We start from the raw sequence: 26445 nt of genomic DNA on the forward strand, positions 1-26445 counted from the left end.
ATGAAAATTCGCCAGCACAAGGTTTGTAGGCAGAACCAAACATCATTATTTATTACAGAACCAGAACAGGAACATCCAAAACGCAATATCGAAGTGAAGCTTTGAAATATGGAGCAACGGAGTAGAGAGGTGCATTTATTTGTAAGGTATTATACTCGCTCCTTGGTCGAGACGGTTTACCGTGTAGTCTACGTCTTATGCTCCAGCATCGTCGAGCTTCGTATAATTGAGATGGAACTTCACTTACAGGTAAGATTGTTTAATCTCTTAATTATAGAGAGACTTTCCTGGCTATGTTCTCCAAAAATAACATAGATGGCGCTGTCGATATTTAACATGTTATTTTCCTATTTTCTCAATACTCGGGTTCATAATTATTCAAAAATACAAGGTAATGGCAGAAGCATATATTAAAAATAATTGTTGCTTGATATTTGGATCACATTATTTGTAGAATTATGTTGCTACCTGGGTGGAAGATGTGTTGTGCCTGGGTGTAATAAAAAGGGTCATCATTTCGTAGTTAACTTTGTAAACTGACTGAAGTACAGGCAGGCAGCCGCTTCTGTAAAAACCGGACCTGTCAAATCTACAGGTTAGGTAAGCGAACTGGGATGATGACGTGACTAAACTGTTCTAAATATTCAGTTCCTCATCTCTAGCCCTCCCAACACTATTAGACGCGACATCTTGGTGGGATTTCATAAAATATGGATTAACCCTAAGCTGTCCGCTGAGGTAAGGAGGTTCTAATACAGATGTTACTGCTTAAGGACGAGGGTATGGGATCACGAGGAAATTTACTGCGTCTTGTTACGTCTTGTGTAACTATCACCTAAATAGTTCAGCCAGAACTGGAGCCGAAACAATAAACATATAAAAATGTACTGAGTGTTCATGGAGAAGCGTTTCTGCAGGCCTGACGCGCTACGCTGTTTGTCGTGCTACGCTGTTAGACACGCTACGCTACTTGACGCGCTACGCTGCTTGACGCGCTATGCTACGCTGCTTGACGTGCTACGCAGCTTGACGTGCTAGGCAGCTTGACGCGCTACGCAGCTAGACTAGCTACGCCGCTTGCCGTGCTACGCTGCTAGACGCGCTACGCTTCTTGACACGCTATGCTACGCAGCTTGAGGCGCTACGCAACTAGACTCGCTACGCTGCTTGCCGTGCTACACTGCTAGACTGGCTACGCTGCTTGCCGTGCTACATTGCTAGACGCGCTACACTGCTTGACGCGCTACGCAGCTTGACGCGCTACGCAGCTTGACGCGCTACGCAGCTTGACGCGCTACGCAGCTTGACGCGCTACGCAGCTTGACGCGCTACGCAGCTCGACGCGCTACGCAGCTTGACGCGCTACGCAGCTCGACGCGCTACGCAGCTTGACGCGCTACGCAGCTTAAGATAACCCTAAAAAAGATGAATTTAATTTACTATTATATTTATATAAGTATTTATATTTTTGTATTAGAGACTTAAATAATTATGTCGGTTCAACCGTAAAGGAACTCGCAAGTTATCGAATGATTAGTACTACACAGCTGTTACTGATAGCTTAATCGAGTTAAGTTGCCGAGATAACCCCATCTTATTATACAACTCGCAATCTGCTCTAAAGTTATAATTTATGCAAATTTACTCAGTACTTAAACTTAGTTGAAGTGTTCGCGTGCCTATCTTAATATTGAATGCTTCTAAGTAGTTTTAATCGGATGAAAAGTAGATTTATTTGTGGTCGTGTGTTGGATCTATAGAAACTTTTAGAAGAATCCTTTCGAACACTCCGACTCTAGAGGTTTCTTCTAAAAGTCTTATTTTTACTACTCTGGATAACATAGCTATGCTAAGTAAGGTGTGTAGTACTAATCACTCGATAACTTGCGAATTCTTTTACGGTTGAACCGACTTAAGAGTGGTGTCAGGGTTGTTATTGAGCCGGCAAAGGCCTCTGACATGACTCATGTAACGATTACTTATTTACATCAGTAAGTAAACACGGATCATCTTACATTTGGACAACCAGGTGATCAGCTTGTAATGTCCTAATCAAACAGACCACAAAGTGATTTTTGTGATATGTCCCTACCGGAATTCGAACCCGGGACCTCCGGATCCGGGAACATAGTCGTGAGGTTATGTAACAATAATAATCTTATTTATGTACTTAAGCTTTTATCCTCCGGTTTTATTAAGGACTTAAACGAGAAAGAAAACCTTAAAGATAAACAGATTTCAAACAGAAATCCTCCCAGGAAACAGGTAAATAAACCATTAATTTAATAAATTGACGTTCAGCAACCATCGTTTACATTAAATTAGACAGGGACAAAGGGCTTTTAGTGAGGGGCAATTATAATTATGTTTATTAGAGAAAAAGGGACCTCGTACCGGCTAGCTAATTACTTAATTATTTAGGGATTTCCTTCCTCTAAATGAAGGGCGAACATACAACCGAAACATACATTGAAACATAAAAATTACCATAGTTATTACGTCGCGTCCTGAGGATTGAAATCATTTATAATATAATGGCGGTTCTCCTGCAGAGTGTGCGGTAGAGTTTGCCGCTCTAGGATTGGCTTGCACAGTCATGAAAGAAAGTGCATTTCTTCGAAATAATGACGTCATAAATCATCTGATCTCATCTCAATCAGCTCCGCATAAGCTCAATGATGAACTCACCAAGACGCCAAGGCAACGTCATCGGCAAAGTTCCCAAACATTTTTTTAACGCCGTATTATTCAAACATTTTCATTTTTTATTTGAGGACATTCTCGATATCACTTTGTGAGACTGTCCTTTATTTGGTAAGGACTGTTCAGGCCTGAATCATCTGAATGTCTGAAAAAGTAATATGATTCCGTGTTTCGGAGGGCGCGTTAAGCCGCCAACCCGCAGTGGAGCAGCGTGGTGGAGTATGCTCCATATCCCTTCCGGTTGATTGAGGGTAAGCCTGTGCCCTGCATTGGGACGTATATAGGCTGTTTATGTTTTCTTATGATTATTCAAACAATTTATTTCCAGTTAAACCGATTGTCTGTTTTGTGTGTAATCAACTTTCATTATTTGTTTCTGTGTACAATAAACTGTTAGATAAATACCTATTTCCTAGTTACTTTTTTATTCATCATAAAAAGTTATCACGATTCATTACTCTCCTATTTATTTATTTATATATTAAACCTGCCCTTATCCCACTCTAGGTGTGGTCAGCACAACATCTATTCCTCTTCCATTCATTTCTGTCAGTCGTCACCTCAGTACTCACACTTTTCACACACATATCCTTCTTTACACAATCCATCCACATTTTCTTGGGTTGTCCCCTACTCCTATATCCATCTACATTCATAAAGTTATCTTTATTATTATGTTTTCATTATTTTGTTGTACCGTTTTATGTGTACAAATAAATACATTAGTAAATTGATTGCAAGTTACGAAAGACTTTTCACATGACTTAGGTATACTTTTACTATATAAGGAAAACCGAGTAGGTGATCTATAACCAGCTCAAAAAAAGCCTGAGTTATGAGCAGAAACCTAATATTAAAGTTTTCAAAACGGCCATAAATTGTGAAATTTAATAACGGCCCCGAATTTCGGTATTCGATCCCGGTATCGCATATTGGTCTTTATACGTGGGTACCGTAATTTGCATGGGCATTCATATTGAAATACGGTAGTAATTGATTTTGATGATTTAATCTCGCAGCGGTCCTGTTTATTGTTTGCAGGATAATCAAATAAATGAAACTGTCCTGTGGTTAACGCCGGTTCGAACTCCGGTACCGGACTTGCACCAAACTGTGCAGTTGTCACTAACACAGTTGGCTCGACAACAGCAAGCTCAGTGACGCTTGGGTACTTAGTTCATCTTCCGATAGATGTCATCATCATCATCAGCCCATAAACGTCCCCACTGTTGGGGCACGGGCCTTCCCTATGGATGGATAGGGAGATCGGGCCTTAAACCACCACGCGGGCCCAGTGCGGATTGGTGGTTATTAAGGACTGCTAATGCAGCCGGGACCAACGGCTTACCGTGCCTTCCGAAGCACGGAGGAGCTCGAGATGAAAACTTCTTTTTTTTGTGGTCACCCATCCTATGACCGGCCTCTGCGAAAGTTGCTTTACGTCAACAATCGCATACCGAGCGCGTTTACCGCTGCGCCACCGAGCTCCTCAGATCCGATAGATGTACCTCTGACTAACTCAACATACAATTTTTTGTTATGTTTAAAGTAATTTTCCGATGGGTGGACCAGACACCACAGATTTTTATGATTCAGAACATCGATTTGATTCTGTCGTACCGCGTAAGCAACCAAGATGGCGATCCCCGATCAGTGACTTCATATGAAGTTCGGCAAGCCGATTGAACGAATGATTTCAATAATTTTGACACTTCATCGGTACCGGCTAAGGAATCGATGTTCGGCGCCTGAAGCCGATTCCCGATTCATACGCAAATCAAGCAGGTAGCAGGGGGCCCTATCCAAGAGCTGTAAACGGCACAGGACCGAACCCAGTGGAGGAAGATGGAGAAAGATGAGTGAGGGAACGACAAGAAAGAAAGAAGAATGTAATTTTCAAGCTGGGAGCTGGAAGATTGTATGGAAATACGCCGCAATTTCTATGTGAATCACTGTTTCCCTAACTGTTGTCCCGTTTTTCACGGGGTTTACGGGGTTAGTTTAATCATGGAAACATTAATTAACAAGCAACTAAGATGTTGGTCGTGATAATAATATAGTGGTAGACTTCCTCAATAAATCGTGGCTGACTTTGCAAACTGACGTATCAGCTGCATTTTGTTGCTAAAATATTTTCTGTCTTATTCACAATAGCAAAAGATGCAAATCAGAATCGCCAAAAAATTCAGATACGTCATTTAGCGATGTCACCGACGAAATGGATTCCACTCAGCATAAGCCGCGGTGAGAGCCACGGCATTCTGCGGATGCGGCTGAGTGATGCACGAACATAGACTCCCATGAGCGTTCGAGAAATTATTTTGATCTGACACTTGTGATCTGACATTTACTAAACTGGACTTGGACTGTCCTTGGCATGTAAAAACTGGTATAGGTTAGGTATTATGTTATTTTATTTTATTTCATTTTAATTTAATTTTATTTCAGTTTATGTTCATTGTATTTTATTTCGTTTAATTTAATTGTCATTTCATTTCATTTTGTTTTTATTTTATTGTATTGTGTCAAAAGTATTGTATATGAGCCTTATGTTGCTTGAAATAAATGTATTTTATTTTTATTTTAAACTATCTTATATAATAAGTAAGTAACATACCTAAGGCGGCGTGTTGACAGCGAATATAGAGCATCATGGCTTACCTGTAAATAAAATAAATACATCAATGGTGCTGATTCGTGTACCATCATGATCTTCCTAGCATTATCCCGTTTTACACAGGGTCCGCTTACCTAACCTGAAGATTTGACAGGTCCGGTTTTTTACAGAAGCGACTGCCTGTCTGACTTTCCAACCCGCGAAGGGAAAGCCAGCCCAATACAGGTTAGGTCAAATACCTCCTACTACACCACACCATCCAACACCATCTAATTTTATTATAAGTTATACCTGTCATTTTCTTATCCGCCGAAAATGTAAGGGACGGGTAATAGACACGCATATAATTTTGGAGCACACGTTAATTTTATTCAGAAATTTAAACAACCCTTTCAAAATTTTACAATTATTTCGTTGACCAAATATTGCACCATAATAAATAAATTTGGAACGGTTTCGATATTTTTGACGGTTAGTGGGTACGTCAATATGACAGACTGTTTGTTTAACAAGTAAAACAAAATATCTCAGTCGATCTCTCAAAGTTTTCAGTCTTCCAATCTTCAACGGTTCAATTACGTCTGGTGTTTGATATAATCCCCGGAAGCAATTAATCAAGGATTGCGAATGTTTGAACTTAGGGATTAGTTCTACGGAGTCGACCGAGCTACAGAGAGGGATACCCAGTGCTTTATTTTATATAGAGTGATTTTGTCTACTAATTACAAGGGACTCAACTTTGCTTGGGGTCAATTTTTACTCTGTAGTAACATAATATAAGCTGACGACGATATCCCAATGGGGTAGTCAGTGGTACATCCATTGCAAGATGAACTAAGTATCCACACCTCAACGAGCTTTCTGTTAGACTAACGTGATAGGTAGTAAGTCGTATCGCTGTGACGTGACAAATTTTTGACACGGTAATTTTATCGATTCTGACGATATAATTATGTCGTTTTGTCGATTGGTAATATGTGAACGCAAATAAGTCATGTCGTTCTGTCAAAATACAGCAAAGTCACGTGCCACGCATGTTAGGGAATATATATATATATATATAATATTATAATATATATATATTTAAATATATATTTATATATATATAATATTTAATAATAATAATAAGACCCGTGTCTCTGGCAAATACCCTCCGAAAGAGGAGATAAACTAAAGTTTAAAAAACAATAATAATAAAACACTTTATTGCACACAAATTCACAAAACATTTACAGGGATTTCAATATTTATTTTTTATTATTTTTTAGTTATGTTGTATCATTATATTATTATGTTTATTGCACCAGCCCGTGCTCCAACGCCTAAACTTCTTTCACCCTAAGGTTGCCTGGCAGGAATTGCTGTTTAGCAATAAGGCCGCCTATTGTGCTTATGTTTTTATTCCTATGTTTGTCCTTTGTATATGTCGTCGTGCAATAAAGTATTATTGATTGATTGATGGAATTTTATCACGTTGCGCTTGTTAGCGCTGCTGGCCTTTCATTGAACATCCTGGTTTTTGATCTGGGTATGCTCGCCTAAATCTTCCTCATTTAGTGGGGTCTCTTAAGTGGCATTCAATTGAATAAACGTCGGTTTCATGTTTCAAAATTATCTTCATTCAAAATGGCAATTAATAAAGGATTGAAAACGTTTTGATTCAGTCTCTACTGTAAAACAATATTCAACTGAGGAACAACTTCTAAAATACGGCCTTATTTCGTATTTCCTTATTAAATAAGGCATTAAATTGTCATTCAAGCATGGCCGTTCGTTATGGGCCAATTAAAATTGTCTTGTTCTGAGGAAGTGAATTTTATTAATTTTAATTTATCTGCAGCTGGAGTTTTGATGGTCCTTCAGTATTGTATTGAAGGTTTCTTTGGCTATTAGAAACTCTAAGAGTTTCCGGGGAGCTCAGTTAGACGGAAAAGCAGAATAGGTTCTTCTGGCGCGGGGTGTAGGGCGGAGGAGGGCGTGAGAGGGTTGCGAGAGGGCACGAGAGGGCGCGAGAGGGCGCGGATATCGCGGCATGTTGCCAAATTTGCAACGGTAATGAGGACCTCCGTTCATTATTTCCTTATACCCCCGTCGGCCGCGTCACAAAACCAACTTTATAAAAACGGATTTAAGCCCCAATTTCAACCGAGGTTTTCACTTAGAAATCCGGGATATATTGCAAGGAATTCAAAAATGTATCCAATTACAAATTAATTTAAAAGAATACTTTCGAAGTGGGCATAGCATCGTTGTCGCCGTGTGAAAAGATTATAAAATATACTTCAATACAACAAACAGCGGACTTAGCACCGTAAGCACGCGACTCTGTCTCGCTGCGACAGAGATCATCTGTCTCTTTCTGTGCAGTACTGTGAGAGAGTGACGGGTGACGTATGTCGAGGCGAGAAAGAGTCGCGCGCTTACGGTGCCAAGCCCGCAGACATACCTACAGTGAGGATAAAACCTGCCTATTTCTCCCACCAGGTGTCGCTACTGTCTAGTGTTTTTAAATTTTGAGAGTTCCCCATTATTTTTCAGTAAACAAACGTATTATTGCTTTAGTTATCTTTTTAAACTATATATTATTCCCTAAAGATTGGTGGTGACGCTTTTTGATCGGGCGGACTTACACTATAAGGATTTCGGTTATTTGTAGAAAATCACGTCGGTATGTGATTTTTCGAAAAGGAGCTTACATGGCTTTCACTACAGGTATACGTGGAGGAAATGTTATATGAAAATGTTTCGTGATATTAATAAATGTTATCGTGGGTGTGACACGCTTTATCTGATCTCTAGTTACGTTATGTGTCACTAAAGTTACGTTGTTTGTGTCAGGAATTTTCTGACACATCCAACATCCAGCTCAGTTTCACAATTGACCTTTTACACAAAGTTGTTTTGACCTTTCGATATAGTACAGAGAATAATACTACAGAAAGGTAACTCTAGGCCAGATATTACTTTATACATTGTTTTAAGTTTACGCGGTTATTATCATAATTAAAACATATAATAACGGGTTCCCACCGCGTTCAAAACAGGGATATGAGACTCCCGATATTACTTTGCTTTGTTAATTATAGCTTTTGCTTTTTTTTGTCTGTTACCTTTTTGTATTTTATGTGTTCTCGCAAATTTGATTTATTAGCACGTGCTCAGCGGTGAAGAAAAACATCGCGAGGAAAGCCACATTCCCGCTGTTAGGCTGGTTTTCCCTTCGTGGGTTAGAAGGTCAGCCAGGCAGTCGCTTCTGTAAAAAAGTGGATCTGTCGAATCTTCAGATTAGGTAACTGGACTTTGTGAAAAACGGGATATAGCTAGGGAGATGATGACGTTGACTATAGTGCTTGACTAGATAGAAGACTAGATTACATGCCTCCGAAAATGCATTGCTCGGGAATGTGGGCATTATAGCCATGCCAAAAAGAAAAAAAAGAAGCACTTTACAATTAGAAATTGCCGCTTAGCAATAAGGCCGCCAGATTGTACTGTATCTATCATCTATGTTAGTTTGTTTTGTATGTTGTGTGCAATAAATTATATTTGAATTGATTTGATTTATTTTCACTGGTACAAATCGTTTCCTAACATTACCCGCTTTGAGAAAATATTATGTGTAAATCTTTAGCAAATACTCGAAACAATAAATAACCTTTTGATAAAAAGCAAACTGGTTTTATATATGTAGCGTTTCTTTGAACAAATACCATTAACCTTTGTGAAAAAGGCATATTTTGCGATTATTTTTCAGTCAGTGAAACGTGTTAAAAGAAGGAAAAAAATAGACGGTTGGGGAAATCGAAATGCCTAAGGAAATTAAATGGTGACGTAGCGTTTATTTATATACAGACAGGTACAGTCATGAGCAATATCATATACCCACTTTAGAACCCTGTCGCACTATCATATTTGACATTTAATGAGGCTTACGGTTAAAATTGAAAAAAAAGTTAATATGACATGGTTGCAAAGTGTATGTACATATTAGTACTCGTGACCGTACAACTTGCGCCTTGGGCAGAATTTACATAAACTGCCTATATACGTCCCACTGCTGGGCACAGGCCTCCCCTCAATCAACCGGAGGGGGTATGGAGCATATTCTACCACGCTGCTCCACTGCGGGTTGGTGGAGGTGTTTTTACGGCTAATAGCCGGGACCAACGGCTTAACGTGCCCTCCGAAGCACGGAATCATCTTACTTTTTCGGACAATCAGGTGATTCAAGCCTGAAAAGTCCTTACCAAACAAAGGACAGTCTCACAAAGTGATCATAAAGTGGAATCGAACCCGGACCTCCAGATCGTGAGCCTAACGCTCTAACCACTAGACCACGGAGGCTGTTAGTTCGGGAAGAATTTAACATAACATGAGCTCACGACCTGAGCTCGGAAGTATATCCCAATAGGGTATTTGACTGGGTAAAAGATACATTTGAAAATGCCAATCTAGAAATACAAGTCAGTCTAATATGATCAAAAATCAATCTCATTTTACTTTTCGATTTTTATCGAATTTCATTCACGAATTAAGTTACAATGAGTACGACGTTTGACAGCTTTTATTGATTACGACGCAGAACAGTACAAACAATCTCAAAAGAAAACTTTCGTTTTGACGTTTCGTAAGAAGTATCTGATTTGACTAGGTTAACAAGTAGCCTATTGGGGTAGTCAGAGGAACATCCATCACAAAGGCAGAACTTCAGGTCATAAAAAATCATCGCATGATTAACTAAATAAGGGGGCGGAGAGCTAGGGGGGGGGGGTTAGGTAAGTAATTAAGTAAGTAAATAAACTTTATTACCTCCACAAAACTTACATTAGTGCTCAATAATATAACAATGTTGTTACACAATACAGGTATTGTAGAGGCTGGAGCCTTTAGGTTCGCTCCAATCTCGTATCGGTGCGGGGCGGAAGAGTGTTCCTTCTGCACATTGTATCATTGCTTATTCTATGGCGTAGCGTAAATATACAGCACTCGTAGCTACGCGAAAAAATAATACTACGTTGTATAAGCTGGACTGAAATGGTATCAAATGAAAAAGTGCTGGAAAGAGTTGAAGAAAAGAGACCCATATTGAAGACTATAGAGAACCGGAGAGGAAATATGATTGGCCACCTGATACGACACGATTCATTTATAACAAACATTATAGAAGGAAAAATTGAAGGGAAGAGAGGAAGGGGTAGACCAAGGATAACATTTATGAAACAAATAAAAGAGGTGCAGGTCGTGTCGTATCGGGAGGTGAAGGTTTTGGCGAGAAGAAGAGAGGAATGGCGATTACTCCACCGACAAGAGCGCAGCTCTTAAATAGAGAGAGAGAGAGAGTACGTACTCTGTTATTCGAGCCCTACATCCCAGCAGGGGATAATAGGATTGGAAGAAGGAGAAGAAGAAATACCTAAGAAACTACATTAATCTATGTTACTTGTTTATTATAACATACTTACAGGGTGTTAGTGACATCGTAACGAAAACTTTGAGGGATGATTCAGACCATGGTTCTGAGTTGACATCAAGTGGAATTTTCCGTCGCAGAAGTATGGGACAGAAAATAATTAAAAAAACACTATTTTCATTAATTTTCCAATAGAAATTATCAACTCAGTGTCGTGGTCTGTATCATCCCCCTCAGTATTCGTTACGATATCACCAACACACGTATGTACTTGTACGGGGTCTAAGTGATATCGTAACGAATACTGAGGGGGATGATTCAGCTTATTGCTCTGAGTTAATATCAACTGGAAATTTCCATTGCAAAAGTATAGAAAAGAAAATATTTTTTTCTAAAAATCATGAATTTTGCGACAGACAAAAACCACTTTATATTTCAGATATTAAACTGAGAATCATGGTCTAAATCATCCCCATCAGTATTCGTTACGATGTCACTAACACCCTGTATAGGTAAAGTACGCCTTATCATATGTTACAAAAAGGTAACGAGGAATGAAAAGTATTAATGTAACAATATTTCTTAAAGCTCTTTCATGGAATACGAAAGGTAAATGTAGGTAAGACAGTTGGGTTTACCTAATATATACCTCTGAATATAGATGGCCCCCGTAACCGCTCTAAAATTGAATATATGTTTCGCTTCGACATGATATCAGCGTAATCTTTCACAATCCCTAATCGTATAATAAAAATTTCAATTCTTTCAATGCATCACCTCATAATATTATTTCTATAGATTGTATGTAAACAATTATAAGTAATGTTTCTTTCTGAATAAAAAAATATTTGAATAATTATTATTTATTGTAATTAAAAATAAAAAAGAAGAAGAAGAGAAGGTTGGAAGGTTAGACAGACAGTCGCTTCTGTAAAAAACCGGAACTCCCAAATCTTCTGGTTATGTAAGTGGACCCTGTGAAAAACGGGATAATGCTAGGGGGATGATAATGATGATAATTAAAGAGCCACGCTCTTATCCGTGTAGTATTCGCCATTCTTGTTTGTCAAAGGCCAATTCTTTCACTTCCTTATTTATTTATTTATTTATATATAAGCATTTGCAACATTACAGTATAAACCATTGCGTTACAAACAAGATTCTTATGGGCCTAAAACAAATTTACAATATTATAATGATAAATTGAACAACAATAAAGGAAGGATACACAAAATAATAACAAAACAATTCAATTAATAATAATGAGGCAATACATAACAATAAAATAAAAATTAATTAACTTATGCTACTGACAGGCATCAATTTTTCAAATGCTTTTGCACATTCACTCAACAAACATCCAATCGCACTCTCAAACAAGTCGCAATGTGGTGCGGACGCGAGAACGAGGTTGAGAAGAGCACAGACACGTAATATCGGCGTGTGGCGGTGCGCTTATAAGACACGACGTTAACTTTCTCTTTAATCTGTTCCATGTAAGCTCATCTTGGTCTTCCCCTTCCTCTCTTTCCTTGTAGCTTCCTTTCTATGATGTTTTTAATAACTTCGCCGTGTCCTATTAAGCGTCCAATCATCTTGCCCCTTTTGTCCTCAATAACTCTCAATATTTTCCTCTTTTCCCTTACTCTTATTAGCACTTCCTCATTAGTAACCCTTTCAATCTTTCTTTCGAAGCAATAAGGTTTATTTATTGTTACCACAATCGAAATTTACGGGAAAAACCTTCGTCGATTTAACCTGAATACGTTCAAAATACCGAATAAAAGCCGCAGATTTTTCCCCCTCACCAAAAAAGGGGTACGAGATTAATGTCCCCCTAGGGGCACATTAGACCTCCGCTCAATACAAACACCTCATTACATTGTAATCGACCCGACAATGGAATGACCGGCAATTTCAAGGGATTGTGATGGAGCCGACATGTTTTCGTCGATCATTATATAGTCCATTTGACATGTATCGTTTACATGACGATTTGAAATTGGAATTCCCTCCGTTTTAAAGTCGGTTAACAACAAACAAACGCACGACAACGCTTTTTATGAACGCTCTTATATACTGATATATGTTTTAATTAACCGATGTTTGCATTCTTCTTCTTCTATCGTGTGGGTTGTGATAGATTAGTGCAGGGCCCCTGACATGACTCTTGTAACGACTACGTACCTACATTAGTAAGTAATAACCGGAACTAACGGCTTAACGTCCTTTCGAAGCACGGATCATCTTACTTTCGGACAATCAGGTGATCAGCCTGTAATGTTCTAACCTAACTAGGGATCACAAACTGGTTTTTGTGATTTGTCCCCATCGGGATTCGAAAACGGGACCTCCGGATCGTGGGCACAACGCTAAATTACTGGACCACAGAGGCCGATAATGTTTGCATTGATATGAGTAATATAAACAGGCTATAAACATTATGCCTATACCGAAGGTGAAATGGAGTATACTCTACCACGCTGTAACATTATACAAAAAGGATAATGTTACGATGTGGGAAAATTGAATACAAACATAAGTATTAACATAATACGTATGTGTACAAAAGTTTTGTTGAAGAAATGTTATTTTTTAAAAGGCGAGGTTACCACTATGGTGACGACATTAGTAAAATATTTTCAACGTCTTAGCTAGTTAAATTCCAATTAGACCTGCCTAAGAAAAATTGAGCCCTTATACAAACTTCAATAACAAAATAGAGGCTATAACCTTCCAACATTAATTGGCGTTTAATTACAAACTCCATGGCAAAGGAAGCAATCTGTACACAGCCTTCAGAAATGAAATTGCAAATTCGCAAATGAGATATTACGTCGCTTTGTTATGCCTCCGTGATTGGGGTTTTAAAACGAAACAATTTTGTGCGGCTGCTAGTCGTAACGTGACTGTTTTTACTTCCTGCAGGCTCTGCATGGCAACCGCTCCGTGCGTGGCGCGACTTATAGCGAGGTCTTCGACCAATAGATGCAACGAACGCTTACGTGGATAGACATCGTACGGTGATTGGGCGACGCCCTCGATATAATTCGAGCCGCGTGCGGTGCAGTTGTCATGCCGCCAGGGCTGCGCTGTTTGAATAGAAATTATAATTTACGAATGAAGATGATGTAGATGAACAGGTGGTAGCCCAGATGGAAAAATACATGACTATCACTGTGAGGTCGCAGGTTCGAATCACAGCACGGGCCTAAAGCAATGATTTTCGAATTGGTTTTAGAGTCTATGTTTGGATCTTAGTTATGTGGTCAATGAAGGAAAACGTTATGAGGAAACCCAAATTCACGAGAAATGTGTTTCCCGGCTATTAGCCGTAAAAACACCTCCACCAACCCGCAGTGGAGCAGCGTGGTGGAGTATGCTCCATACCCTCTCAGGTTGATTGAGAGGAGGCCTGTGCCCAGCAGTGGGACTTATATAGGCTATTTATGTATGTTATGTATGTGTTTGGGAAGTATGTCAACTAATGTACAGTTTTATTTAAAACTAGATCACAGAGGCTACACTGGATATATTTACAAACCTCGCGTACAGAATTGAAGGAAGGAGGGGTTTTAATTTAGCCAGATTACTCCACGATATTGGCTCGCCGAGTATTAAGGGACTAAACATTACTTAGGAGATGAAAGTAGAAGCAAATTAAAACACATAATACTGGGTTCTTACCGCGTTATTACTGGGGATATGAGACTCCTGATATTTCAACACTGTTGCAAGTGCCATGATCACGGGACGACTGATGAAATTGGAGTGGAGTTGCCCTTAGAAAATTATGCAACAGTGTCTTCTTTTGTCTTGTCTTCTTCTATCGTGTGGGTTGTGAGGTGGATTTCCAATCTCATCAACCCTGGTGTCAGGGTTACTATTGAGCCTCCAAAGGCCCCTGACATAGCTCATGTAACGACTACCAACTTACATCAGTAAGAAGTAACCGGGACCAAGGCTTAACGTGTCCTCCGAAGCACGGATCATCTTACTTTCAGACAATCAGGTGATCAGCCTGTAATATCCTAACCAAACTAGGGATCACAAAGTGTTTATTTGTAATATGTCCCCACCGGGATTTGAACCCGGGGTCTTCGGATCATGAGCACAACGCTCAACCATTGGATGACGGAGGCCGAGACCTTATGGTGACAAGGGATCAGCCCATTAAAATTGTCTACCTTCAGGAGACGACCCCTCTGTCGGATTTTACGACATACCCGGGAAGACAAGCAGCTGAACGTGTTCTATGTTTTTATTTGCTCTTAGTCGAAAGAACTAAACTCTGGACTATAAATATATCGCGTGAGAGTTTTATTAATAAAACAAAGACTCACTTTAAAACATCGTCGGCAAAATGCTTTTGCAATTAAGTGTACAGTTTATCAGGTTTATAATTAAAAGCTTGAGTGCAACACTGTGACCTAATGCCCTCATTCTAAGTATTTAATTAGGTCGTCACCACAAAACCAGCTTTTTAGGGTTCATTATTTTGTCAAAATAGGAACGAGGCAAAAGGACAACCTATCAAACGAGAGACTATATATGAAACGTTTATTTAATATATTTCTACGGAATATGTATACATAGATTATTTATAATTAAGCCACTGAACACACTGTCTAACCTGACATAACGACCTCCGTGGTCCAGTGGTTGATCGTTGGACTCACGATCTGGAGGTCCTGGGTTCGATTCCCGGTGGGGATATATCACAAAAAATACTTTGTGGTCCCTAGTTTGGTTAGGACATTACTGACTGATCACCTGATTGTCCGAAAGTAAGATGGTCCGTGCTTCGGAAGGCACGTTAAGCCGTTGGTCCCGGTTACTACTTACTGATGTAAGAAAGTAGTCGTTACATGAGGCATGTCAGGGGCCTTTGGCGGCTCAATAGTAACCCTGACACCAGGGTTGATGAGGTTGGTACTCCACCTCACAACCCACACGATAGAAGCAGAAGAAGAAGACCTGACATCATAGAATAAGGAATAACGCTATGTATAGAACGGTAACACTCCGCTCCCCACCAGCGGCTGAGTTTACCTCATCCCCCTCGGTCTTACTTTAGTCTTCAATCGTATGGGCGTCAGACGTCACACACACAGATGCGCGTGTATGATAACGTCAATGTGTATGTAATTATAGTCTCTGTGCGAAACGAGGTGTTTTGTACGAAGTGTCCGGTGTGCGGTTACATTCCAACTGGGCACCCTCAGGCCTGTTGTCTTAAACGTTGTACCGGGTGAGAGCCTTCAGCGCTCCCCATTTGTCTGGCCAAGTAGTTATTGCCACCTGCGGCAAATATACAATAAGTCACATAAAAAAAAGGTTACATTCCAGTTTAAAAAGAAATGATCACTGATCATTGACAGTTGTGAAGTATCACATGCATAAATAATAATTCACATAATAAGCAGATACTATAGATATTCATTTGTTTTTATCATGAAAACCCAAGTCAATCATGGATTATTATCTAACCTTTTTGCATCGAATTAGCAATTCCGGACACAGGGTATAAACAAACCTAATCTCTTAAACGCAGACATCCTATTTCAACAACGCTAACATATCAGATGACCCACTTCTGTCGTTGCTAATCCTACGGAATCTTTTCAGCGAGAGTCCGGCTCGTAGCTGACCGTTTCTACCGCACTTAATATTAATTACTGTTTTATCTGCGGACGGAGACATTATTGATGAGACCATTAGATAGCTGCTGGCTAGCGAGCATTCTCGTCGTGAGCTTTCGTTGATGAGTGAGGAATATTCGTTCGCAAGTAAATTGTTTAATCACGCTCTTCTGTCCTAATGGGCGTCCCAAGACAAAGGTTGGAACGTTAGACTTAGGATTAAATTAAGTTTAAATGCAGGTAAAGATCAGGTGGTAGGAAAAGTAAGGACGTAAATAATAAAATATAAATGTAAAAGCCTGACTACGGAAAATTCATGCTCTAAAAATATGACGTCAAAAAAAATATTTATTAAATTTTATTTTTAATTTGGACAACCACAGCTATCACCTAAACATGACTATTCTAAAGAATTTCAGTGAAATATTTTCTTGCTTCACAGGACAGACTCTTTTCGGACCGAGTGGCCTAGGAATGACCATCTGTCCTAAGAGTTTGCTTACCACGGCATACGACCACGGCGCTCACTTAAATATCACTATTCGGAAGAATTTCAGAGAAATATTTTCTTGTTTCATAGGACAGACTCTTTTAGGACCAAGTGCTTTACGAAACCCATCTGTCCTAAGAGTTTGCTTACCACGGCTATCACTTAAACATTACTATTCGGAAGAAATTCAGAGAAATATTTTCTTGCTTGCCAATCTGTCCTAAGAATTTCAGAGATATATTCTTATTTCATAATTTAATTTTAATATTATATTTTATTTTTAGTTTTTAAACTTATATATTCTTTTACTTACAAAAAGTCCTTACTTCTCAGCCTTATGTAGTACAAAAGTTAGCAAAGTTCGACAACAAAGTTCGAATGCTCCCAATGAGAACGCTCTACGTGAATTAAGAGAGAATTCCCAAGAGGTAGATCGTATATCTGAGAGAGATAATATTACCCGGAGAGACGATTATGAAGACTAATGCGAAATGTCCATTATGGTCGTGTGATTAAGTTTTTTGAAAGGAAGATGCTTCGGGAATATAGATTGAAAAATATGGTACTAATCAACTATAGCGCCTGAACAACGCAATGATTACGCTCGTGTTCCTATCGGGGTAAATCGTGATATGTTAAGAGCTGATAGTTCAATACAAAAAAAGATAGGTTATCATCACAGACCCCGCTTAACTAACTTGAACATTTTACAGGTCCGTTTTTTACAGAGTCGGCTGCCTGTCTGGCCTTCCTACCCGCGAAGGGAAAACCAGCCCAATACAGGTTAGGTCACATACCTCCGAAAATGCATTTCTCGGGGATGTGGGGTGTTCCTCACAATGATGAAGCAAGAAAAGTGTGTCATGCTCAAAGCATATACATCGGTGAATATCAGAAGATTATTTGCCACACTTAACACCTGTTTAAGGCGTGTTGAGTTATGACTCAACTCATATTATGATATGTCTGTGGTTCTGTGGTTCACCGCTTATCAAAAGGGTAGCGCCGGTTCGAACCCCGGCACCGGCTTTGCACCAATGAGATAATAATATTAATTGGTCTTAAGTGCAATTTTATTAACACAACCATTATAGACGGCAATACGGTTCACCTATTACTTTGGTCTAACAGAAAGCGCGGTGAGGCGTGGGTACTTAGTTGACTACCTCTGACTACCCCAATTGGGATACAGCAAGATTATGTTATTAATCATATAGACGTTTACCAGCATATCGCCCAAATAGATGTCTGATAACATCCAAACTATGAGTGATTGTTCGTTATTGCATATACCTTTTTTGCTGATAAAAAAGGAACACAATTGCCATTGCTCACTCAAGTTCCGAACCCTTATCAGTTGTTGTGGCCGGCTGATTTGAATCTCTTAATCCAGAGGATTTCTGACGAGGGTGCGATGGGTACTGGGCTGTACCACAAGTTAAATCAATGCTGGAATCCGTACAAAGATCCGATAGATACCGTAGTGGTACAAAAAAGACAATGATCATTAATTATGGCCTAATATGACATGCCCGTTTGGCAGCGACGGATGCCGTCAAAGGATTTTTGGGGTACCGAACTTCTTCTTCTATCGTGTAGATTATGAGGTGGATTACCAACCGGGATTCTCTTAAAATGCATAAATGTTTTTGTCATAATTTTAATTATCATAATCCTTTTTGCATAACGTTTTTTAGCATAATAGTACTTTCCCATAATAACATCTAGGAATACTGGTTTGTTAGGTACTTGTAACTTATTTTTGGACTAATATTTGTTGGTATAAATTTGATTCACATATAATAGGTGTAGCGGACCCAACTAGTTGGCCACCTAGTTCCGCTCACATGCAACAGATGGCGCCACATTCAATAATGCAGTCTTCAAGCGGTCGTGAAACGCGGTATCGAAGTTTACACGACAAGACGCATATATACAACTTCCAACACAACACTGTTGGATCGTCGATCCCTAGTCACACTACCAACTCGTGGCTAGCGGGGTACTATGCTCAGTTCGGTACCCCGAAAACATCCTTTGGCGGCAGCTCACCCTCGCCGCCAAATAGGTATCCATAATTCTTTTTTAGAATAATAGTGTTTTGTCATAATTTTTACAAGGCATAACAGTAGGTTAGGGTGTGGCGGGGGTGGCCTTCGGGCCACCCCTACGCCGCTAGCATGTTTATCTTACACACGAAAAGTATATACTGAATGATGACCAACAGCATGAAATAGTGTCAAAAATATAAAAAGTCACAATCATGAACCAAATGCAGCCAAGGAAAAGTAATTTTCGAAAATGTTCAAAGTTGTGCCAAAACTTTTCTTATTCGGAGTATAGTTTTTATGCTTATAATAATTATGCTTATTTATTATTATTGTCATTAATTATTATGCTTATAGTAGTTATGAATTTCAAAATTATGGTTTAAAACTTATGACAAATTAATACTATGCATAACTAATAATAGGACAAGTAACAGTATGCCATGGTAAATGATTACATAAAATTTTATGAGTAAAAATAGAGAACCTTACCAACCTCATCAACCCTGGTGTCAAGGGTTACTATTGAACCGCCAAAGACCCCTGAAATGGCTCATGTAACGTCCATTTCTTGTTTGTAATGTAACTAGTTGTTAAGTGCAATAAAGTATATTAATATGTAACGACTACTAACTTGCATCAGTAAGTAGTAACTGAGACCTACGGATTTTAGCGCTTAAAGCTTTTAAGTATGTAACTGGACTCCGTGGTCCAGTGGTTGAGCGGTGTGCTCACAATCCGGAGGTACTGGGTTCGAATCCTGGTAGGGACAAATCAGAAAAATCACGTTGTGATCCCTAGTTTGCCTAGGACATTACAGGCTGATCACCTAATTGTCCAAAAAGTAAGATGATCCGTGCTTCGGAAGGCACGTTAAGCCGTCGGTCCCGGTTATTACTTACTGATGTAAGTACGTTGTCGTTACATGAGTACATAAGTCATTTCAGGGGCCTATGGCGGCTCAGTAACAACCCTGACACCAGGGTTTATGGGGTTGGTAATCCACTTTACAATCCACAAAATAAATAGAAATGTTCATAGTCTTAGTACGGTCACGAGTACTAATATGTATACACTTTGAAACCATGTCACATTAACTTTTTTGACAAATTACACAGTGAGTCTCATTAAATGTCAAATATGATAGTGCGACAGGGTTCTAAAGTAGGTACAGTAGGGTCGTGCTTATGACTGAACATTTCAAGATAAAATTTGTACAATCTTTCTGCATATATTTTATTAAGATATTTGATACTACATAGGCGGTCCTGACGTTCACACAGAAAGTTCGCTGAGGTGGCCGCTTAGTTCATCTTCCGATGGATGTACCTCTGACTACCCCAATTGGTATATACCTCCACCTCCGCCACCTCTATATAGCCGTGAGCTTCTGCTATGTTCAACATAGGTACGTAGGCGTAAGAAATGGGTATGCAAATTACATCAAAGAATAACCCGATGTGACAGGAACGCGAACTGGCATACTGCTCCTATATGTGCGCGTTTTATCGCCCATTCGAGGCTTTTCTTTCACCTGTCGAGTTTATTTCATCGCCGACGCTTTGGTGTACGTTTTCCTTTGAGGTGAGTGAATATTGAAATTCTATTTAATATATAAAATGTAATTTTTATATTTCGTCTTAATGCTCTTTTTTGTTATTTGGATTCGTTAGGCTTTTTTAAGATTCTCTTTTGAGTCGGGAATAAAATAAAGATTCGATTCCAATTCGTTCTGATTTTGACGTTCTGAGGCTTATAATGTATACCTGGTGCGTCGTAAGGCGATATTCACACGACACCGCGCACCACCGCGCTGACGCTGGTGTTATAGCACGGATGGTTTTTGACCACGATCTGGAAGGTCTGGCTATCTAACCTTCTTCTACCGTGTGGGCGACAACCCTTGTGTCAACGTGATAATTCAGCCACAAAAAGGCACCTGACAAGCCTCATGTAACGCCGCCACAGACATGTTTCACGTAACGACTACGTACTTACATCAGTAAGTAATAACCAGAACTAACGACTTAACTTTCCTTCTGAAACATGGATCACTAAATCCGACTATAAATTTAATCTTGTGTATTTTTAGAATATTATTTTAAACCTAGGCCAAATTATAATTATTGAACAGAATTTATTGAAGTATGTGTATTGTACACAAAACGTTACGATTAAGACCCATATTACGTTTGCTCGGCAAACAAACTCGACATTCGATTAATATAACGTCGACGCGACGCTTCATTTGCTGCCAAAACCCATGAGTTTCAATCGAAGAAGGAAAACGTCTGTTTAAATTATATAATTTAAAACAAAAATTCAAAGTGGAATTGATTTTTGTTTAAGGAAGGCTTAAGCGTGCAGTAGGCTGAGCTGTAGGCCATCTACGGGGTCTGAATCGTCCCCCTCATATTCGTTACGATGTCGCTAACACCATGTATAGTTAAATCATCGTTTTATACTGAAAACCACGTAAGAGCCTTTTTAAAAATCACATTCGGATGTCACTTTTGTTAACAAAACCTCGCAAAAGATACGCTACTTTTAATCCAGATGAAAAATTGTGGCCTAAAATTTTAGCTGGACTGCAATTATTTGAAAGAGAGCAAGGTTTTGTTGAAAATAATCGCATCAAAACGCGCTTACGTGGTTTTCGCTATGACACGATGATTTATCTTCATCTAGGTAAAATCAGACCAGTGGGCATTGAATCAATTCATTTAAAAAACAATATTGCAATTTGACATTTGCGGCAAAAGTAAGCGCGTATTATCAACAAGTGTCAAATAGCAATATTGCTTTCTTAGATGAATTCTGATGCTTCAATGTGGCCTTTTTAACCCCTCCCCCCTCCTTATTCCTGCTTTCCATGCTATTTCCTCACGACGTGCAACATTTGAAATTGGAATACGACGTAACGTAAGATTCACGCCTCAACGGTCCAATATTTTTGACCCACTGAACTATGACGCCGATATAACAGAATTGGATTTTTCGAATTCATCTGTAAGTATTACATCTTCAGATTATTCTGCGCTCAGAACGTAAGGCGTAAATTCGATTGATGATGCGTATAATTTGTTAATTCTATTTACGACAGAGCCTTGGGGTAAAAGTCATTCTTACATTATTTCTATTTTTGCGCATGAGAGCGCTATGTTAACAACGAATGACGTGGCAGTACTAATGACAGATAGGCTTTTCTTCTTTCGTGTGGATTGTGATTGTGAGGTAGATTACCAACTTCAGCGACCCTGGTGTCGGGGTTTTAATAAAAAAGTACTAAAATCAATAAGTAACCGGGATCAACGGCTTAATGTGCCTCCCGAAGCACGAAACATCTTCTTTTCGGCCACTCAGGTGATAATTCTGTAATGACTTAACGGTCTCGATTTTGCTAATATGTGAACCTAATAAGTGATGTCGTTCTGTCAAAATACGAAAAAATCACGTAGCACACATGTTAGTGAAAAAACAAACTTATCGATTTCGACAAAATTTATTGAATCAATCGGTAATTTTATCACGGTAGCTTTGCTGGGTTCACAAAGTAATTTTTGTGATATATCGACCGCGATTCGAACTCAATAGGTGCCAGATAAGTTATGGGTAAGCCAGTTGTATCAGTGAGTTATGTAATGGTCTTAGTATTTGTTTTATATTGTGTTGTTGTAAGTTTGTGCAATAAAGATTGTTATTATTGTATGTCTTTTTCATATCTCGGGCCTATGGAGGCCCGGACTTTTGGAAGGCGTGCGTGGGGCCGAAGCCAACACGTAGAGGCCCCTTAAGACAGTTTAATCTAAATGTGGTGTGACACCAACCGGCGATTATCCCTGTATGCACTATGGGAGTGCACCCAAAGACAATCCCCGGTTTGTGTAGGACTATTGCAGATTATGGGAACAAAGGGAACTGGGCTATTGGGTTGGGGGTTAGTGGACCGGGATATTGGAGCTATGGGGGACTATGGCGCCTGCTCGACCACCATGTTGCTGCCTTGCCGTCCAGTCGCGTCGGCTAGATAGGTGGCCCATCCAGTGAGTGGCGAGTCACCGCCTGCTCATTTATCCATGTTTATTATTATTATTATTATTAATTCTCAGTACGTGTAAGTACAATAATTCTGTTTCACGACACAGACGTACCATATAATAAGAATACTGGTTTTATAGCACCGTAAAACGTGGTTACTTTGCTAACATGGTTGACTTTGATGATTACTTTTTCAAGGTCTTTTCTCTCCGTTATATTTTATTTATATTGGTTGCATTGACAGTTGGGCTATTTTATACCAAACCGTCAGCGCCCCAGTATTGTTCGGTGTAGTAAAAAATCTTCTTCTTAACGTGTGGGTTGTGAAGTGGAATACCATCCTCATCAATCCTGGGGCCTGTTTAATAAAACTTACAATTGTAAATTACAATGACAATTTGATGTACATTGCGGAGTGTGTGATCACGAATATTTTGCAGTTTCATATTAGTTACGTAATGAACACGAAATTGTCGTTGTAATTTACAATTGTAAGTTTTATGAAACAGGTCCCTGGTGACAGGGTTATTATTGAGCCGCCAAAGGCCCCTGACATGTTTTTGTTTTATATATCTTACTGATAAATTATTATATTTTCTTTCTCTCTTAATGTATTATTTAAAAGTTATTAAGGTGGTGTTAGATAAAAAAGAATTGATCAGCCTAACCTCGACTTACGTATATACATAACTATGCTAATGAACGTCACAACACTAGCTTACATAACATAACATAACATAACAAATACTTTGCTTTAGCTTACGTATTTTAACAGATCTAATTCATCGAAGCTATAAATCATATAAATGTATATATAACTCCACTAATAATACACACGCTTTAGACGCACCTTTATCAATAATTTAATTATATTTAAATAATATGTAATAATAATAATAAAAAAATAATATGTATAACTCACTTAATATTATAATTAATAATCACCTTTATAATCTATATTTTGTGCAACTTAGGAAGAGCGGGGTACACTACAAATACATTGGTTACTTAAAAGACAACCCAACACTGGAAATTGTAAACTTACTTCTAAAAAATAAACGTTTTTTTTAATATGGTAGGTAGGAACGGATTCCACTGATCAAAACTTATTTTTTTAATATAGATAATCAGCCAATTTATACGTAGCCAGCGATTTTCTTCGTATAAATTGGATTATCGAACCAGCATATGCTTTGAAATTTCGCGCATTTTAACTTTTACTCCCCTCGTAATAACGTCGTAAAAGGCTCATCTAATTTGCCGTTGGACCCCAAGGCGTCAGGCCGTATTTCCCGAGCCTGAATTAAATCATTTCAACCCTTATTGGTTTATTTCGAACCTTATTGGTTTATTTCGAACCTTATTGGTTTATTAAGACTGTTTCAACCGACTCAAGACAGTTTTAGGTCAATATTTCGGTTTTATTTGTCTTGTTCTTTTTTTATGTTATTACTGACTCACAGAATGCTTAAATGGCTTTGTAAGTAGGTATGAAGATATTTTTGTTTCATGAATGTTCGGATTTGAAGTTGGTTACAATAACTACGCTCGCATTATATTATTATACAAAAAGGTTTTAAATAAGAGTGAAAGAAACAAAAAGTGATGTGGCAGGATCCTAGCGCGTGCTTTCTGCCTACCCCAACCGGAAACAGGGTTGATTTTACTTATGTATAACAAACAGTAAACCAAATAAAAATGTGTGTAACAGTTATTAAATGCTTTTTATTTTTTATTTTATTTAATAAGCTAGAAGCGCTACGAGATGTGACGGTCAGCTACGTAGTGACTACGAGATTGGTACGGCTCGTAGCTAATTGCTACGATAGCACACAGCAAAATCCGTAGATATGCAAACGTACTTACACCCGTGATGTCTAAAGCTCAAAGCACATCAAAATTCTTCCGAAGTTTTGTATGGAATTATAGTCATTATCACAGACCATGTACGGTCGATTTTTATTTTGCTAATTGAAAAAAACTGATGATTTCATTTGAAGCATTCCGTGAGTAATATCACAGGATGGCATCTAAAATTTTGTTTTTGCTAGACAAAAGTCGACCTTATCTATTCTTACAGCCATTAAAAACTAAAGTAAGACCCAGAGGAGTGAGGTCCCGATGCGAATTGACGCGGGGCGGGGAGTGTCGGTTCTATATGTAGTATTTATTCTATGACAAAACTGCAATAGGTCAACATACATACATACATACATAAACTCACGCCCGTAATCCCAAATGGGGTGGGCAGAGCCACAAGTAATCAAAGACAACTTGCAGCCACTGTTGATACGAAGTCCTAAGATGGATATGATGAACCTTATGGTGATAAGGGATCAGCCTATCGCCCATAACATTAGTCCATCATGTTAGAGGACGCAATCCCTCTGTCGGTTTTTACGACATGCCCGGGAAGACAAGCAGCTGAACGTGTTCTATGTTTTTTATTTGCTCCCAGAACAGCATAGAAGCAATAGGTCAAGTGAAATAAAAAGTATTTTTGTTATCAGCAAGTGAACTTTTTATACTCCAATGACTATAAAAGTCTTTAAGTAGGAGACTTGGTTTTACGACGCTCCCAATCTCCGATATAGTTCCTGTGTAATAAAACTTTCTTATCGATCATTGGAAGTCTTAAATCTTAAGTAGACATTTTATTTACGGGACAAAATAAGTAGTTTTTGTGATCAGATTACGAGAGTTTGTATGAAACCGCGCCATTTTATGTATGAACGGGTGCAAAGAAACGCGAATATTAATTATGTCAATTCTTAATTATAATTATAATTATGGCAATTCATCTAAGAAATCAATAATGCTTTTAATGCTTTTTGTAATTATTTCTTTTTATTTTGGTGCAATAAAGTGTATTTGTATTGTATTGCAATTTGACATTTGCGCATATAAAAGTAAGTGCGCAATGCAAACAAATGTCAAAAAAACAATATTGCTTTATGTTCGACCTATCTTTTTTTTCATGTTAGACCTATCGAAAACCAGTCCGACCTGGTTTGTCGTATAACGCAAATGGGACCGACCTAAACGGACTTGGCAACGCTCGGTTGACCGAGAACTAAAATCTCTCAGCATGTAATGTAACAAGGGCTGCAAAAGATCGCGAAGAGTGGAAAGATTCTCTATTTTTACTCATAAAATTTTATGTAATAATTTACCATGGCATACTATTACTTGTCCTATTATTAGTTACGCATAACTTTTTAAGCATAATTTTGAAACTCATAACTACTATAAGCATAACACTTAATGACAATGATATATACTTTTAAGCATAATTATTATAAGCATAAAAACTATACTCCGAATAAGAAAAGTTTTGGCACAACTTTGAACATTTCCGAAACTTACTTTTTCCTTGGCTGCATTTGGTTCATGATTGTGACTTTCGATTTTTTGACACTATTTCACGCTGTTGGTCATCATTCTTTTCGTGTGTAAGATAATGCTGGCGGCGTAGGGGTGGCCCTTGGGCCGCCGCA

The 26445-nt window shown here is 38.7% G+C and overlaps 1 protein-coding gene and 1 long non-coding RNA gene across 3 annotated transcripts in view; one reads left to right on the forward strand and one right to left on the reverse strand.

Annotated features, from left to right (window-relative positions):
• LOC126370311 (uncharacterized) overlaps positions 1-26445 on the reverse strand; it is a 279505-nt gene that overhangs the window by 71040 nt on the left and 182020 nt on the right. The window lies entirely within an intron of this gene.
• Positions 1-26445, forward strand: part of LOC126370358 (uncharacterized) — a 100039-nt gene that overhangs the window by 45117 nt on the left and 28477 nt on the right. The window contains exon 2 of the long non-coding RNA XR_007566874.1: positions 9459-9541. This is a non-coding gene — a long non-coding RNA (uncharacterized LOC126370358). The remainder of the gene's footprint in view (positions 1-9458; positions 9542-26445) is intronic.

The sequence above is a fragment of the Pectinophora gossypiella genome, chromosome 10 (genome assembly GCF_024362695.1).
Source record: "Pectinophora gossypiella chromosome 10, ilPecGoss1.1, whole genome shotgun sequence".
In the NCBI taxonomy this organism is placed as follows: Eukaryota; Metazoa; Arthropoda; class Insecta; order Lepidoptera; family Gelechiidae; genus Pectinophora; species Pectinophora gossypiella.